The sequence below is a fragment of the Ochotona curzoniae genome, unplaced genomic scaffold, assembly GCF_017591425.1.
Source record: "Ochotona curzoniae isolate NIBS_2020 unplaced genomic scaffold, NIBS_Ocur_1.0 contig_2599, whole genome shotgun sequence".
Taxonomy (NCBI): Eukaryota; Metazoa; Chordata; class Mammalia; order Lagomorpha; family Ochotonidae; genus Ochotona; species Ochotona curzoniae.
Genome location: NW_024465520.1, coordinates 8,841,134 through 8,855,550, shown reverse-complemented (window position 1 = coordinate 8,855,550; position 14,417 = coordinate 8,841,134). Strand labels below are relative to the sequence as shown.

General features: G+C 42.0%; 1 protein-coding gene across 20 annotated transcripts in view; it reads right to left on the bottom strand.

Annotated features, from left to right (window-relative positions):
* The window catches only part of MBNL1 (muscleblind like splicing regulator 1), a 188,907-nt gene that overhangs the window by 78,849 nt on the left and 95,641 nt on the right, over window positions 1-14,417 (bottom strand). The gene's annotated exons all lie outside the window — the stretch shown is intronic.

Genomic DNA, 14,417 nt, shown 5'->3' with positions numbered 1-14,417 from the left:
AAAATTTAGTTTTTTTTTTTTTCCCTACAGGCTAGCTCTTTCCACGGTGACTCACTTCTACTCTGCAATGATTCAGAGTACCAACCAACCAAAAATGCACAGTATTTCTGCTGTTTTCCTACTATAAATAATTGTTCGGGAGGAAGGAGTCACATGAGGTAGATAAATCTGCAATTGATTAGTTTGATCTGTTTAAACTTTAGCAGAAAAACCTGTGAAACTTTATATTTAGTATTTTAATCCAAATTTCATATTGTACCTAATTACATGTTTCAGCGTATCAGCAGCCTGTTGCACAACACTTAATCCTTGCAATTTCCTAACTGGATGTTACTTGACAGTGCAGGAAATGGTTAATTTCATAAAATCTGAATTTTTAAACATCACGATGACTTAACGGTATGCATGTAGCTTATGCTAAAATGAAAAGGCAAATTCAATGGCAATTTCAAATACTGATTATCAAATAGAATAGTAACCAAATTTAGTGTTAATTTTCAAATATTATCAAATGTGATAGTAAGCAAGACTTCCAAGTATTTTATTCAATCAACGTCAAAATATACTGCTTGTCAAATTTTTGCTTTAGTGAAAATTTATATATTTATGCCCTAGTTACATCAACTTTGGAACTTAAGTTTATAACAGAATAAACTGGAAGCAAGCACTGTTCCAGGCATCTGATGAACTGTTCAGTAATTCAACTAGTCCTTGTGAGAAGATGCATCCACGTGCAGAGGGGAGGGAGGTCAAGCGGGCATGCACGGCAAGACCGCCAGGCTGGGGAGTCCCATCAACGACCACAATGGTTTGCCCTGTAGGCACCTGAGCGAGACCGCATCTCACTTGCACCATTCAGACATGCCAGGAAGCGGAAACAATCTAAACATCCATGAGCGCCTGTGAGCGCATCCAGTCAACGTGGCATTACAAACAAGGAACTGCTACTCAGCCACGGCGACCCCAAATTCAAGTACATAATCCCCAATTCAAGTGCATACTGTTTTAATAGCAATGCACTGACTTCTCTGAAAAAAACGAATAATTTAATCCATTTATCATTAAAGCCTCATCTAGGCAAGGAATTCGGAATAAATGCTGCTGTCCAGTCCTCAGCCACTGCCTGACACTCGATTCGAATTCGATCCACCGTTTTGTCTACTGTCCATAATGTCCTCTCCCAGTGATCCCATATCTAAACAGCCACAAAATTACTGCTTCCCTCAAACTGAGCAACAGCTAAAGCAGAATATATGTTCACATTGATTTCTCTCATCTCTTCCCAACACGTCACCCATTTTGTAGCACAGATCTAGGGATTTTAACTCCAGGAGGACCACAAAAATAGGCTATAGGGAGTTTTGTGGATCCCTAAATAAGCATGCCAGATTTCTGGGATGCATTCTGATATGCGCTGTGTTATTATAATGGGTATCTGATAAGAAAAGAACATATGGCCCACTTGACATATGCACCATGTGCCAAAAACAAACAAACACACACAACTGAAATAAATTTTCAGAAACGAGGCCTGAGATATGAAAAGGGGTCTCTAAATGACAGGATTATACTTGAATTCACCAAGTGACATCTACTTACACTAACTTCCCACTCCATCGGGTGCCTCCACCCCCGTGCCACACACCAAAAAACCCAGGAACACAAAAGGGAAAAAGAAGACGGTGGCTAAGTCAACTTCCTCTGCCAACATATTCTAAAATGTGAGTTTGTCCTGTTTATAATGCAATGTGTTGATGCCATGTAATCCTGAAACTTTCTGAGCAGAGATAATTGGAAGCCAATGTTCTGTCTCTCTCTTCCCCAGCCCCATTTCTGCTTTGGAAGTCACCTGCTGGAGAATGAAGCAAGCTGAGATCTCTTAGATGTCTCGGGCACACCTGGCTTGACAGGAGGAATAGGACTTTGCTTGGAGGAGCCACTGACAACAAGGTGGTTCTTGGTAAATATGCACAGCTTACCCTGGTGCAGTCACTTGAGGGGAAAGTGTTGAAGTAACTCCAGGAAGCTGGGAAGAAGAGTCCACACTAAACTGGGTTTAAGTTTTGAGCCAGGGCAGAGTTACACTCTCAATTTTCAATGTCAGTGTTAGTATGACAAGCATTCTGCTTTCTCGGGAGTTTCTAGAAGAAACTAACATGTCTGTCAAGATAAATCAGTGATTTAAGTGGTCGGGAATATTAAAAAGATACATAAAAGCTAACATTTAACGAGGCTTTGTCATGTGCTCTGCCCTGTTTAGATCCCTCCAAAAAACTCAGGGAAGAATGTTCGGCTTAGTAGAGGAGACACCGTAAGCTGCATCTCCTCGCGCAACCACTGACCCCACCACTCTGGCGCTCAGGTCCCTCAGCCAGACACCCCTCCTTAGAACGATTATGCAGAATAACCTGCCGTTAATGTTTCTGAAACATTTGAAATAATGTTTGTCAACATTTGAGATAAATGCCCCAACTGTGAAAATGCATCTTTAATAACATTGAACCAACTTCAATTTATAGGGTAAATAAGCAGCAATCACGGAAGCAAAGACTACTTCTAATGTTTGAGTGCCTTGCTGAGAATTATCCTTGTTACAAAAATACTGCTGTTTCTAATCAAGGTATGTGCAGAACATATCAAGTTAATGATACAATCTAATCAAATCTGTGGCTATAAACCATAACAGTTAGCAACTATTAATTAATTTATCTTGTATTTTTTTCAGTCAAAATTTCCTACAATGATTTATACTTAAACGTTTTACCAGGGTTTTCAAGTATCCACTCCTGAGGTCTTAAATTATGCTTTGTTGAGCTGTAATGGTTTTAAGCAGAGGAAAAAAAAAAAAACTGTCCTACTCACTTGAAATTATGGATTTGTTTTGGAAACAACTGTGGAGATCCCCTCAGGGCAGCTACGAAGCCTTTGTGGGGTGATGGATAGGCCGGGCTACCAGACACAGCTCCTAATGGCACTGAATTTGGAAGTCACTGAAATCCTAACAACACATGAAGAAGGAACATCTAGCCAATGTTGACACAAAAGGCCATCGTGTTCCCCACCTTCACTATATTCACAGTCCAGGTGGGACGACAAAGAAAGAAGCTGAACGGAATGATTCAATCCGCAGTGTCAGGGGTAAGTGTTTATCCTAGCGGTTGAGATATCCCCATCTTATGTCAACAGTGTACTGCGTTTGATTGGAAAATCCCAGTGCAGACCTGGGAGGCTAAATGGTCGCTCAAGCAGCAGGGTCCCTGCCACACGTGTGGTTGACTGGGACTGTATTCCTGGTGTTGGCCTTCAGCCCAGCTCAACTCCAGTCATTGCAGGCATCTGGGGAATGAACCAGTAGGCAGTAGCACATGTTTTCTCTTTGCTTCCCAAATCAAGAAAAACCAAGTCCATATATAAGCATGAATAGAAAGCAGTGAAGCAAACAAAAGGATGCTAACACTGAAGGTAACAGGAGGTAACATTCTGGAAAGTTCTCTCACTGGCTGGACATCTTCTAGTGTGCCCCTCCAGCAGCTTTTGGTTCATCTTCTTCTGAAACTCAACATTTGTCATTCACTGCTAGGGGCCTTTCCCAAGGTCTCTTATCCAACACCACCTGCATAATTTCTCACTCGTGCACCTCCCCCAACGCCCATATCTTCCCTAAGAAGAAAACGTAACATCTGCTTTCTTACAATTCCTGTTGCTATACAACACTCTCTTTTGTGGAGGGAGCATACCTACTTCACATCATTTTATTAGTTTTTATTTACAGAGTTGTCTAAACTTGTTGCTCCTTCATGCGTTTGTCTCAACTTACAAGTAACTCATCTTCTTGGGATCTGGTTTGCAGTCTAGTCCTCCCTCCAATTCCACTCAAATTGCATTCAGAAGTTACTGCTTGGGTTTGTTGTTTGTTTGTTTTGTTTATCTTTACTTGAAAGACAGATGTACAGAAAAAAGGAGAGTCACAGAGAAAGATCTTCCATCCATTGATTCACTCCCTAATGGCTGCAATAACCAGAATTGAGCCAATCCCAAGCTAGGAGCCAGAAGCTTCTTCTGGGTCTCCAACATTGATGGTAGGGTCCCAAAGCTCTGGATCACCCTTTGCTGCCTTGCCAGGCCATAGGCCAAGAGCTGGATGAGAAGTAGAACAGCTGGGACTGGAACCAGCACTCATCTGGGATGCAAGCTCTTGCAAGTGGAGAATTAGCCAGCTGAACCATTGTGCAGGTCCCAATTTGTACCTTTTGACCGCAAGAGCTGGTATCCCTTTCCCATTATTTCTCCTCTCTGAAGCATTTGGTGCCATTAGCTATTTCCTTCCTAACATTTTCTTGTTTGCTTTTCTTGATGGTGCATCCTCACTTCCCTGTTATTTATTAGCCTGCTCCTTCTCTCTTTTGACTTGGATTTTCTTTTTTTCCAATTTTGGCTGATAGTTAGACACAGATGCACTATTTCTCTATAGATCACGTCTCCTTACTATACACTCTGAGCATTTTTACCCTGGCACATGGCACGATCAGTTATATGTGACTGGCATTTGATGATTTCATGTAAACATAACCATCTCAAATCAAATCAGTTGTATATTCCCTGTTTATTTTGCCTAAAAAGAAACAGTACCTGTTATGTTGGCAAAGGACAATGTTCGATCCGTAATCATTTAAACCATATACCTCAAGGTCATACTTCCCCTCAATGGAGGGACGAGCGACAAAACAAGAGCATAACACAGAACACTGACTCTTCCCACTTTTTAGGTATTATTTCTTTTCAAAGCATCACCTCAAATTTCCTGAAATATAGCTGAGTGAGCTATGTGATCTTATTGTTCAAGATGGAGTACTATGAAACATCAAAACGACACGATTTCCTATTATTCGGATGACTAACAGATTACTCAGAAGTTGTATCTAGCCTTTCTGGTTCCGTGGTTTCCTCTTGGCCTCAGGAATGAGTGCAAACTTTCTACTATGAAGCAAAGACAAAATCACATGTGAGGAACAAGATATGCTGTCCAGTCACTCAAATGTAAAGTTTCCATCACTTTTTGTTTTTTTTATTTTCACTTGTTAATGTCACAAATATAATAATTCTTGCAGCTATCCACAAACAAAACAATACATTTCTAGTTGGTCATTCCATTCTCTAAAGACACAGATGTTTGCAGTTTGTTTTTCAATGTGTATGTGCTTTCCAAAACTATGAAACAAGACACTGCAGGTGACACAAATCAACAACTACATCTATATTCCAGCATTATGATAAACAATTGCAACAGCTGGAAATCTAAACATAATGAACCCCAGAAACTCTGGGCTGAGGATTCTCAAAAGTCTGTGGAGTTCGCGTAGCAGGCGATGGATACACTTGCAGGTAATGACCCCCAAAGGGCAGGAGATCTCCGATTGCTTAAATGTAGGGGTCCCCACCCCCAGCAAAGGCTCTTTGTTTTAAATTCCTAGCCCAGTTCATTTCTGCAAGCACCATTCTGTTTCTAGTGGAAGCCCAGTACCATTCCCTTCAGCAAAGACAACCAATTCATACTGGGTCTTAGTGTCATCACTGTTGCAGGGGAACTGATTAAAAATACTCAATGCTTGATGTTTAATAAACAACTTTAAAATGAAAAAGAGTTAAAAAAAAAAAGCACTAAGGTTTTCTAAATATGTAACTTTCTTAATCTACTTGTACTTTATTTATGATGTGACTACACAGATCATTCATTCCTAAATCTGTATTAACAGAATTCAGCTTATGACTATCTTACTAAGCTCATTCATTTATTCACTCACTCACTGATTTTCACTAACCTCCTCATTCAAAGGAAATATACTGCCTTAGGTAAGAAAACAAGATTTTTGTCGACAGAAAATGGAATATTCTATAGTGCCGGTTTGTGGTGAAGCTCTTGACTTTTACTCAAAGTGCCAATACAATAAAAGTTTCAGTACAAATTACCTGATTCTGCGAGGATTAGCATATACGAGGTACAGAAGGAAAATGGACCGCTTTAGAAACATGGAAACGAAATGTAAAATATCTTTGGATTGGGAAATCATGACATGGGTTGCTTCATAGCATAAAGCTGTCTGCCTTTCGTGTAGGCTTGGAATTGTCCACTGTAAAAGGTTTAAAAATTCACAAAAGCTGAAAATACTGGAAAGATAATCTTAACTCAATCTGAAATGTTGTAAGACTTTAATCAGCCTTTTTTCAATGTTGCTCAGTGAAAAATTTAAGGATAATTCTGTCTAAAATGAACATAAGTCAAACTTTCCCCTTAGTTAGCGTAGCCTTTTCTAAAGGGATCGGTTTCCATAGCGATCTTAATATGGTACAACTAGGTATTCCTTTAGTGCGTGAAAGTTTATCAAATCTTTGTTTGCAAATATTTCAGAATTACGCAGAAGAAAAGAAGATGTAACCTCTCAATTCCATAACTAGAAAATATAATTTGGGGCTCAGTATTGTGGTACAGTGAATTAAACCTGCCACTGAAATGAACCCCTCCCCCCAGCCGCAGTTCCAATCCCAGTTGATCCACGTCTTTATTAACGCCCTTGGGAAAGGAGCGGAAGATGGCTCAGGTCCTGCGGTCCATCAGCTGCACGGGAGATACGGACAGAGTTCTGTGTCCTGGTTCAGGTCTGGTCCAGCCTGGCCATTGCAGCCATTTGAGGAGTGAACCAGTGGATGGAGAAATCTCTTTCTCTCTCTTTCTCTCCATAACTCTGAATTTAACAAATAAATAAATCCTTTTTAAAGAAAGAAAACAATATAAATTACTTATTTTTTTTTTCAAACTGAGGTGATTTTAGAACAAATTTTCCTGGGATCTGGGTGAACAGTACCATCACACCCACTTGCACATGAGAACTTTCCAACTCAAAACCAGCCATGGCAAAGGCAGCGTGCAAAGCCTTCAGTGCTGCTTTCAATCAGAAATGTTCTATCTTTTCCTCCAGGCAACCTTCATGCTTCTGAAGTAGATGAGAATGATGGCTTCAAATAGCAGAGGCAAACTTCAAAAACATAAAAGCTGGAACGTGACTTTCTAACCTCGAAATAGTAACACAAGGTCTAATGAAAAACTGAAGTTGGAATTATTCCAGGAAAAAATAAATGCTTATCATGTATCTAGTCAGTCTGATAGTCATTAAGTCTCTTCTATACAGGAACTGCTCTTGTTCCACAACTCATCCCCAATGGCCAACACTCCAAACATCCAAGAATCCCATTTCATAGTGTTTAAACAGCTCCCTGTCTCCTTCGCCCGTAAGCCCGTAAGTTTTAGAGTCTCGTATGGTCTTTCCCTTCAAGCATTTGATCTCTTGGCTCCTTGTGAAGATTACTGGAATGGGCACGCTGGCACGGGCTGTGGGCATCCTAACCAACAGCATAAACCGCTGTCCCACAGCACCAACCTCTCTCCCAACTTTCACTTTTATCTTCTGTTAAGACTAACCATTTCCACGGGCCCACCTCATAAAATGACACATAAAACAAAAAGATACCCCCCAAAATAAATGAGTAAATAGAAACAGAAGTGATTTAATCTAGGCTATCTTGCTGCAAAGCTAATCTTCTCGGCCCCAACACCAAACTGGCACATTTGCAATTCCGCTTAGAAATAGCATGCACGTTAGTAGCCTCTCCAAATGAAATCTAATGTATTACGTGTTGTATAAATACACACCAACTTAACTGTATAATAGCACTTCAAATAAAAGCCTCTTTTAAATATTTGCTAATCAGTGAAATAAAGAGCTGACTTTCTTGAAAAACCAATTGATTGGGCAAAAGAAGAGGTAGATTCAATTTAATAAAATCAGATGTGAAACAGGAAGACATTGCAACAGATTTAACCGAAATAAAAATAGTCAGGAATTCCAACAAACAATTTGTTGTCATACAAACAGCTGTATGACAACAAATTGAAACATGTAAAAGAAATTAATAGATTGCTGAACATATACGGGCTCCCCGGATTGAGTCAAGAAGTCACGGAAAGCCTCAGCAGACCAGTAATCAAAATGGATTTTTTCCCTTAATCATAAGATTCTTCGAACATTCTTACCTCAAAGGCTGGTTGCCACTTAGCAAGTCAAGAGTGCTGATGACTGCCGAGCAGCACACGCTTTACTTCCAACTCTTCTCCCTCAGCGTTGACACTTCCATGTCCGAGGCCAAGTTCACCTGGGAGGCAGGGCTCACTAATCCTACCTGCGCCTCCGCCTTGATGCTTCCATCAGGATAAAAACGCAAGGCGGCAGGATGGAGGCCAGGAAGAGAACGCCACGGTGCTCAGGCACCTGAGCAAGCTCTCCTGGAAGGAACTCCATCACTGTTTAACGCTTGCTGTTTGTACACACTGCTTCAACAATACCCCAAACTCACTATCTACTTAAAACCTACACAGTGAAATGGCAAACTAAGGAATAGTCATCAGAGAATCAGAAAGAGAGAAATACTCCCAGGATTAAATAGGAACACATCCAGGCCCCAAAGCTAAGCCAGAACAGAAGTAAGGCACAGCACACATGGCCATGAAAAAAAAGGGATTGCAGAGAATCATACAATTCCTGCTCCAGGGTCACTCATCTGCGGTACATCAGAAGCTGCCCCGTGCCCGTGGCAGTGCGTACCGAGGCAGGGCCAGCACGAGGCAGCTGCACGCAGCACATTTGAAAACAATCAAAGCAGAGCGCCGACTTTCTACAGAGTAAGTGCACGTGGTAGTGATCTTTCTTTTCCCAATCTTTATTTACCATAACATCAATATTTGTTCTTCAAAAGAAAATTGTTATAGGTGCTAACAACTGCCTTCAGAGTTTATTCATCATATGCCCTGAAAGTTACCCGCTACCTCAGTGTTACCGAAGCACTTACTGCAAGGTCTGGTCTTTTCCGAATTAAGAAGACTCAAGCATACATGTAAACATGAGGTTTTGATTTTTACTCACAGTTGAAATCTTCTAAACAACTTTCATTCAGGTGCCAAAACACAATACCCAGGATTTGGATAAAAAGTGCTAACGGGTCTGACTTACATACGCCACTACATCAAATCACTGAAGGCATGTCAGGACGGCTTAAAACTATCTTTGGGGAGACCAGCACCATGGCTCAACAGGATAATCCTCCACCCTCGAGTACTGGCATCCAATACGGGTACGGTTCATCTCCTGGCTCTTCCACTTCCCATCCAGCCCCAGGCTTAGGGCCTGAGAAAGCAGCAGAAGATGGCCCAAGTCCCTGGGACTCTGCACCATGTGGGAGACCTTGACCTTGGTTCCTGGCCCCTAACTTTGGATAGGATCAGCTCTGGCCATTGCAGCCATTTGGGGAGCGAGAATCAGCAGATAAAGATCTTTCTCTCAGTGAAGCTGCCTTTTCAACAAATATAAATAAAGATTTTTTTAAATGACCTTTGGGCACCATTAAGCTTATGCAACTTTTTTCTTTAGTACCATATACATGGGTAACCTGCTTTACTGGCAGTAGTATGGTCAGAACCAAGAGGAAGTGTTATAGTATAAGAGCATGAGCTTTTGCTCTGCAGTTCTTATTCAATCAACACACATCATCTTGTTACACACCAAGTGTAATTTTTATTAACCTTTCTGTATGCTTTCTGCTTTTAACATAGATCTGACTGAAAGATACTTTCCTCATATTATATCTGGGAACAAACAAAAGAAAGTTACAACAATCATCCTACCAAAAAAAATACTGAAGCTTTTATTTTATTACTATTACTATCTGAAATGATAAAAAAGCAGTGGCTCTCCATTTAAATTCCTGCAACAGTCAGGGTTAGGCCAGGTCCAGGCCAGGAACCAAAAATTCAATCCTGGACTCTCCCCAGGGTGGCAAGGACTCGACTATGTGATCAGTCAACTGTTGCCTCATAAACCCCAATCAGCGAGAGGCCAGAACAGGGAGCTGGAGGCAAAGCCTGAATGCCCGCACTCCGACCTGGGGCACGTGTGTCAAATGGCCTCTGGAACGCCAAGCCAAGCACCTGCTCTGCTTCAGCTCTCACCTTCAGCCAAACTCCCCCCCATCATCGACGGAACTTCTTCAATATATGGCCCATATTACAAACTACAACCTTGTGACAGCACAAATTTAAAATGCTGTACTAATTCTTTTGTGTCAAGGTATAAAACAAATGCCACGTCTAGAAGCACATTGTTCCTCAAGTTCCTGGCACCGAAATGGAGTCTTCAGTGCCAATTGCTCACTGTATGAAAAACAAATGCAAATAGACTTCAATCGCCTTCAATCTTGAAATATGTCATCTTCTCACAAAATGTTACAAACAACTTGAAGCACTGCAGGCTACCCTGACAGTTTCAATTCTGCCAAGTTGCTTAACCAATCACTGCCAAGGTCACGTACACTCAGCTCCATGGCATACTACCCTCAGCTCATGACTGGCCCTTACCCTTCCTTTTGTCCCTAAGGGGGCCTCAGCATCCTACACTTTCTCCAGTGCATACTTGCTTTTAGATTGCATCAGAGTTCCCGTTTGCTGCTTCTATTTCTGTAAATCATAATCTTGTCTATGATCACAAAATATGAATGGAGTATCAACTATTCCCCAGATATTACGCTACTAGTGAAATCAACAGATAACCACATCTGATCTCAAAGAGCTCAGCATCAAGACAGAGAATTTACACAGCAAGGATTCGAGAAGGAATCGGTAGGGCCTGCCGCAGTGGCGCAGTGGTTAAGGTCCTCGCCTTGCACGCCCGGGATCCCATATGGCCGCCGGTTCTATCCCAGCAGCCCCGCTTCCCTTCCAGCTCCCTGCCTGTGGCCTGTGGCCCGGGAAAGCAGTCGAGGACGGCCCAGGGCTTTGGGACCCTGCACCTGCGTGGGAGACCCAGAAGAGGCTCCTGGCTTCGGATCGGCATAGTATCGGCCGTTGTGCTCACTTGGGGAGTGAATCATGGGACGGAAGATCTTCCTCTCTGTCTCTCCTCTCTGTATATCCGCCTTTCCAATAAAAAAATAATAAAAAATAAATCTTAAGGAAAAGAAGGAATCGGCATTGTGGAACAGCTTCCAATCCAGCTTCCTGCTTGCTAAGAATCTGGAAAGGGAGTGGATGAAGGCTTAAAAGCCAAGGCCCCTGGCATCCATCAAATCAATCCACAAGACACCCTGGGTTCTTGGCTTGGATCTGGCCCAATCTTCACTAGCTATAGGCATTTAGGGGAGTGAACAAATGGATGAGAGTTTTCTCTTTCAAATAAGTAAATTAAATTAATATCATAAAAGTCCTCGCCTTGCATGTGCTGGGATTCCATATGAGTGCCAATTCATATCCCAGCAGCTCCCTGCTTGTCACCTGGGAAGGCAGTCAGTGATGGCCCAAGGTCTTGGGGACCCTGCTGTGGGAGACCCAGAAGAAGCTCATAGCTCCTGACTTAGGATCAGCTCAGCTCCAGTCTTTGCAGATACTTGGGGAATGAATTAGTGGATAGAGTATCTTTCTTCCTGTCTCCCCTAGGTGTAAGTCTGACTTTCCAAATAAATAAATAAATATTCAAAATAAAAAAGCGAGAATTCAAGAATTCCTTCTTTGATTATTTATTCAAAGCCAAACTGCAACACTGAACCCAGTTGAGGCAACTTTCTCTTTAGAAAGGACTTGAGCATCAACAGCTGACTTGCCTGGCGTTTCAAAGACACAAGAATGATGACCCTCCCATCTGCTTCGGCAGGACAATTCCATTCTTTGTGATTCTCAATGTCACCATTCAGGGTGACATCAGTCAGGACAGCAAGAAGCTTGTCCATCTTCCAACAGTATAATCACCCCATTTTTCTGGTCTTTGTTGCCTTTTTCTCCCTTTCCACTGGCCTGCCTTTGAGGTTCCAAGGCAAATAGTTTTGGGGAGAGTGAAAGGTCTTCTCACAACTACGATCCTATCCGCCTCTAAAACACTACATACAGCTTTCCCTAAACACGCACAGCAATTCCCCGCTCACTGTATTTTTCAACAGATATTCATGTCTCCATTCACTATTAATAAAAGTCAACAGTTACCAGAGATCTTTAACTGTATTTGTATCATTCGTGTACACAACAACATGACACACACACAGAGATAACCCCAGGGGGATGAGCGGACTGGCCTCACGTCACACGGCTTAGGAGAGAGCTGGCATAGCAACCTAGGATGCTGAAGCCATCCATGTGCCCCTAAAACACTGAACTAGGGGCATGCTTCCTTCTCCCTTCCGCGTAGAGGGCATTGTAGTTTATGGATTAAGAAAAGTAGAGCTAAGAGGTAGACAGTTCGAAAAGGACACCCTGCTGCTGTGTGGTGTGGCAGAGTTTAGGGTTTATTTCACTTTCCATTCAGATTCAGGTCTGAATTTTGACTCGGGTCACTTTCTAGCTGTGTGACCCTGGAAAAATTACACAATAATATCAACAATTTATGGGCTATCTTCTATGTGTTAGCCACTGAGCTAACTGCTTGGCATACATTGTCTCATTAAATCAAATTCAATCTTCTTAAACCTCTGACAAGGAGAGGCTATTCTTCACATGCCAGAGAGGGCAGAAAACCACAGCTGAAAGGGGGTGATACGTCAACTTCCCAAGCTTAAACAGCCAACAAGTAAACAGCAACCCAAGTTAGGAGCAGGCTTTGGCAGAAACCTGTTAACAGTAGGAAGCTATGGCAAGGGCTGGGGGGAATCTGGGAACAAGCATTCATGGTGGGTCACCACAACACGCTCCCCCACGGACAGACCCTGGAACCACTTTCAGGGTCTGAATACTTGCGCTCAGTTGTAATCACTTGGTGACGTTTCTCAATTTCTCTTGGCTTTGGTTTCTTCCTTGGTAAAAGTGAAATAATAATACTAAGACGTTTTTCTGAATAATGATTTTACTGGGACAACAGGTAATGGGTCACTGACAAGCTATAAAACTTAACCAGCAAGATCACTTTAGGACTTGGAATAATTCTGGCTTATAAGCTCTTATTTTTATAAATAAGCCAACAGAAAAGAAAAATTCAAGATTTAACCAGCGACTTCACACTCCTTGCTGCACATGAGGGACGAGCAGAATGCGGGACGGAGCAGGGGGGTCTTTCGGGTAGATTTCATTCCCCCAAATGACCGCAGTGGCTGGGGATGCGCTACCTTGGAGCTGGGAACCGCAGTTTCAGGTGGTTCTCCCACACACGCGTGAGGCCCAAAGTACCTGGGTCAATTTCCATTGCTTTTCCAGACCATGAATATTCAGAGAGCTGGATAGCAAGTAGAGTGGATTTGGAACCCTAAATTTTACAGGATGTGGGCTCATTTTTCTAGATCTGTCTTCTCTGAGCAACTCTAACAAAGCACAGGTTCATTCTCCCCTCTCCTGCCGGGTGTATGTAATGAGATTGGGAACTATTTGTGACAACAAAGAAATCTAGCCTTTCTCTATATCTACTCTCAGTACTGCGTGCAAGGTGCACCAGCATAGATGAGTCTTCTGCCACTCAAGAAAAGAACAGGAAAATGTGGAAAAGATGAAATAATGAAAATGGAGGGGACAGGTCTGAAGAGCCGAGTGATGGAACAAATTCACTGAGGAACGATTCAGATTAGATTTGGAAATATTTTGAGAACTAGGACTAAATTCTAAGATTTTAAAGAAGTTCATATTTTTTTTTCCAAAATTAGCCTATTAATTCCTACTCCAAAAACTGAAAACTGTTTGTCAAGCTGAACTTCTAAAAAGAATCCTGAGCCTACATTCTTCTATTAATCTGATCCTAAGCTCAAGGGAATGTGGAAGCTTTGGAGAAACATAAAAAATGCATTCTCTGGGCAAATAAGATTAATACAAACTACTATATGGAGAAGGTATCATTCAAGTTCTAAAACTATAAACTCACTTTAAATAGTAATTAAAATGCATTAGAACATCATATTTCTACTATGTATGAGACCAACTGCCACTTTAATACACTATGAAAAACTTCAAAACTTAAGTTATACTTTGATGTCTAGAGGGAACAAAACTTCGATATTTTCCAGTATAAATAAGATAATTATAGACAAATCAATAAAATCTCTTATACAAGAGAAGCATCAATATGTTTCTTTGTCCTCATCCACCAGCCCAGATTTTGGAAAAGCGGTTTGGTGCAGGCCTGCTCCAGTCTCCCGTCTCGACTGTGGGAAGAAGGTGCTGAAGGGCCCTGGCCACTCGGCCTGCAGAGCTGCGTGCCTTTGGCTCTGCAGCGCTGCTCACTTGCAGAGGATTCGGCGGCCATGCCTCACTTGCAGAGGCAGGCAGGGCATCACTCCTAACACCCGAGCTTCTCACTGGCAGCTTGAAGGCTCAGCAGCTGTCACAGGATCCCGGGACTTTGGGTTTTCCA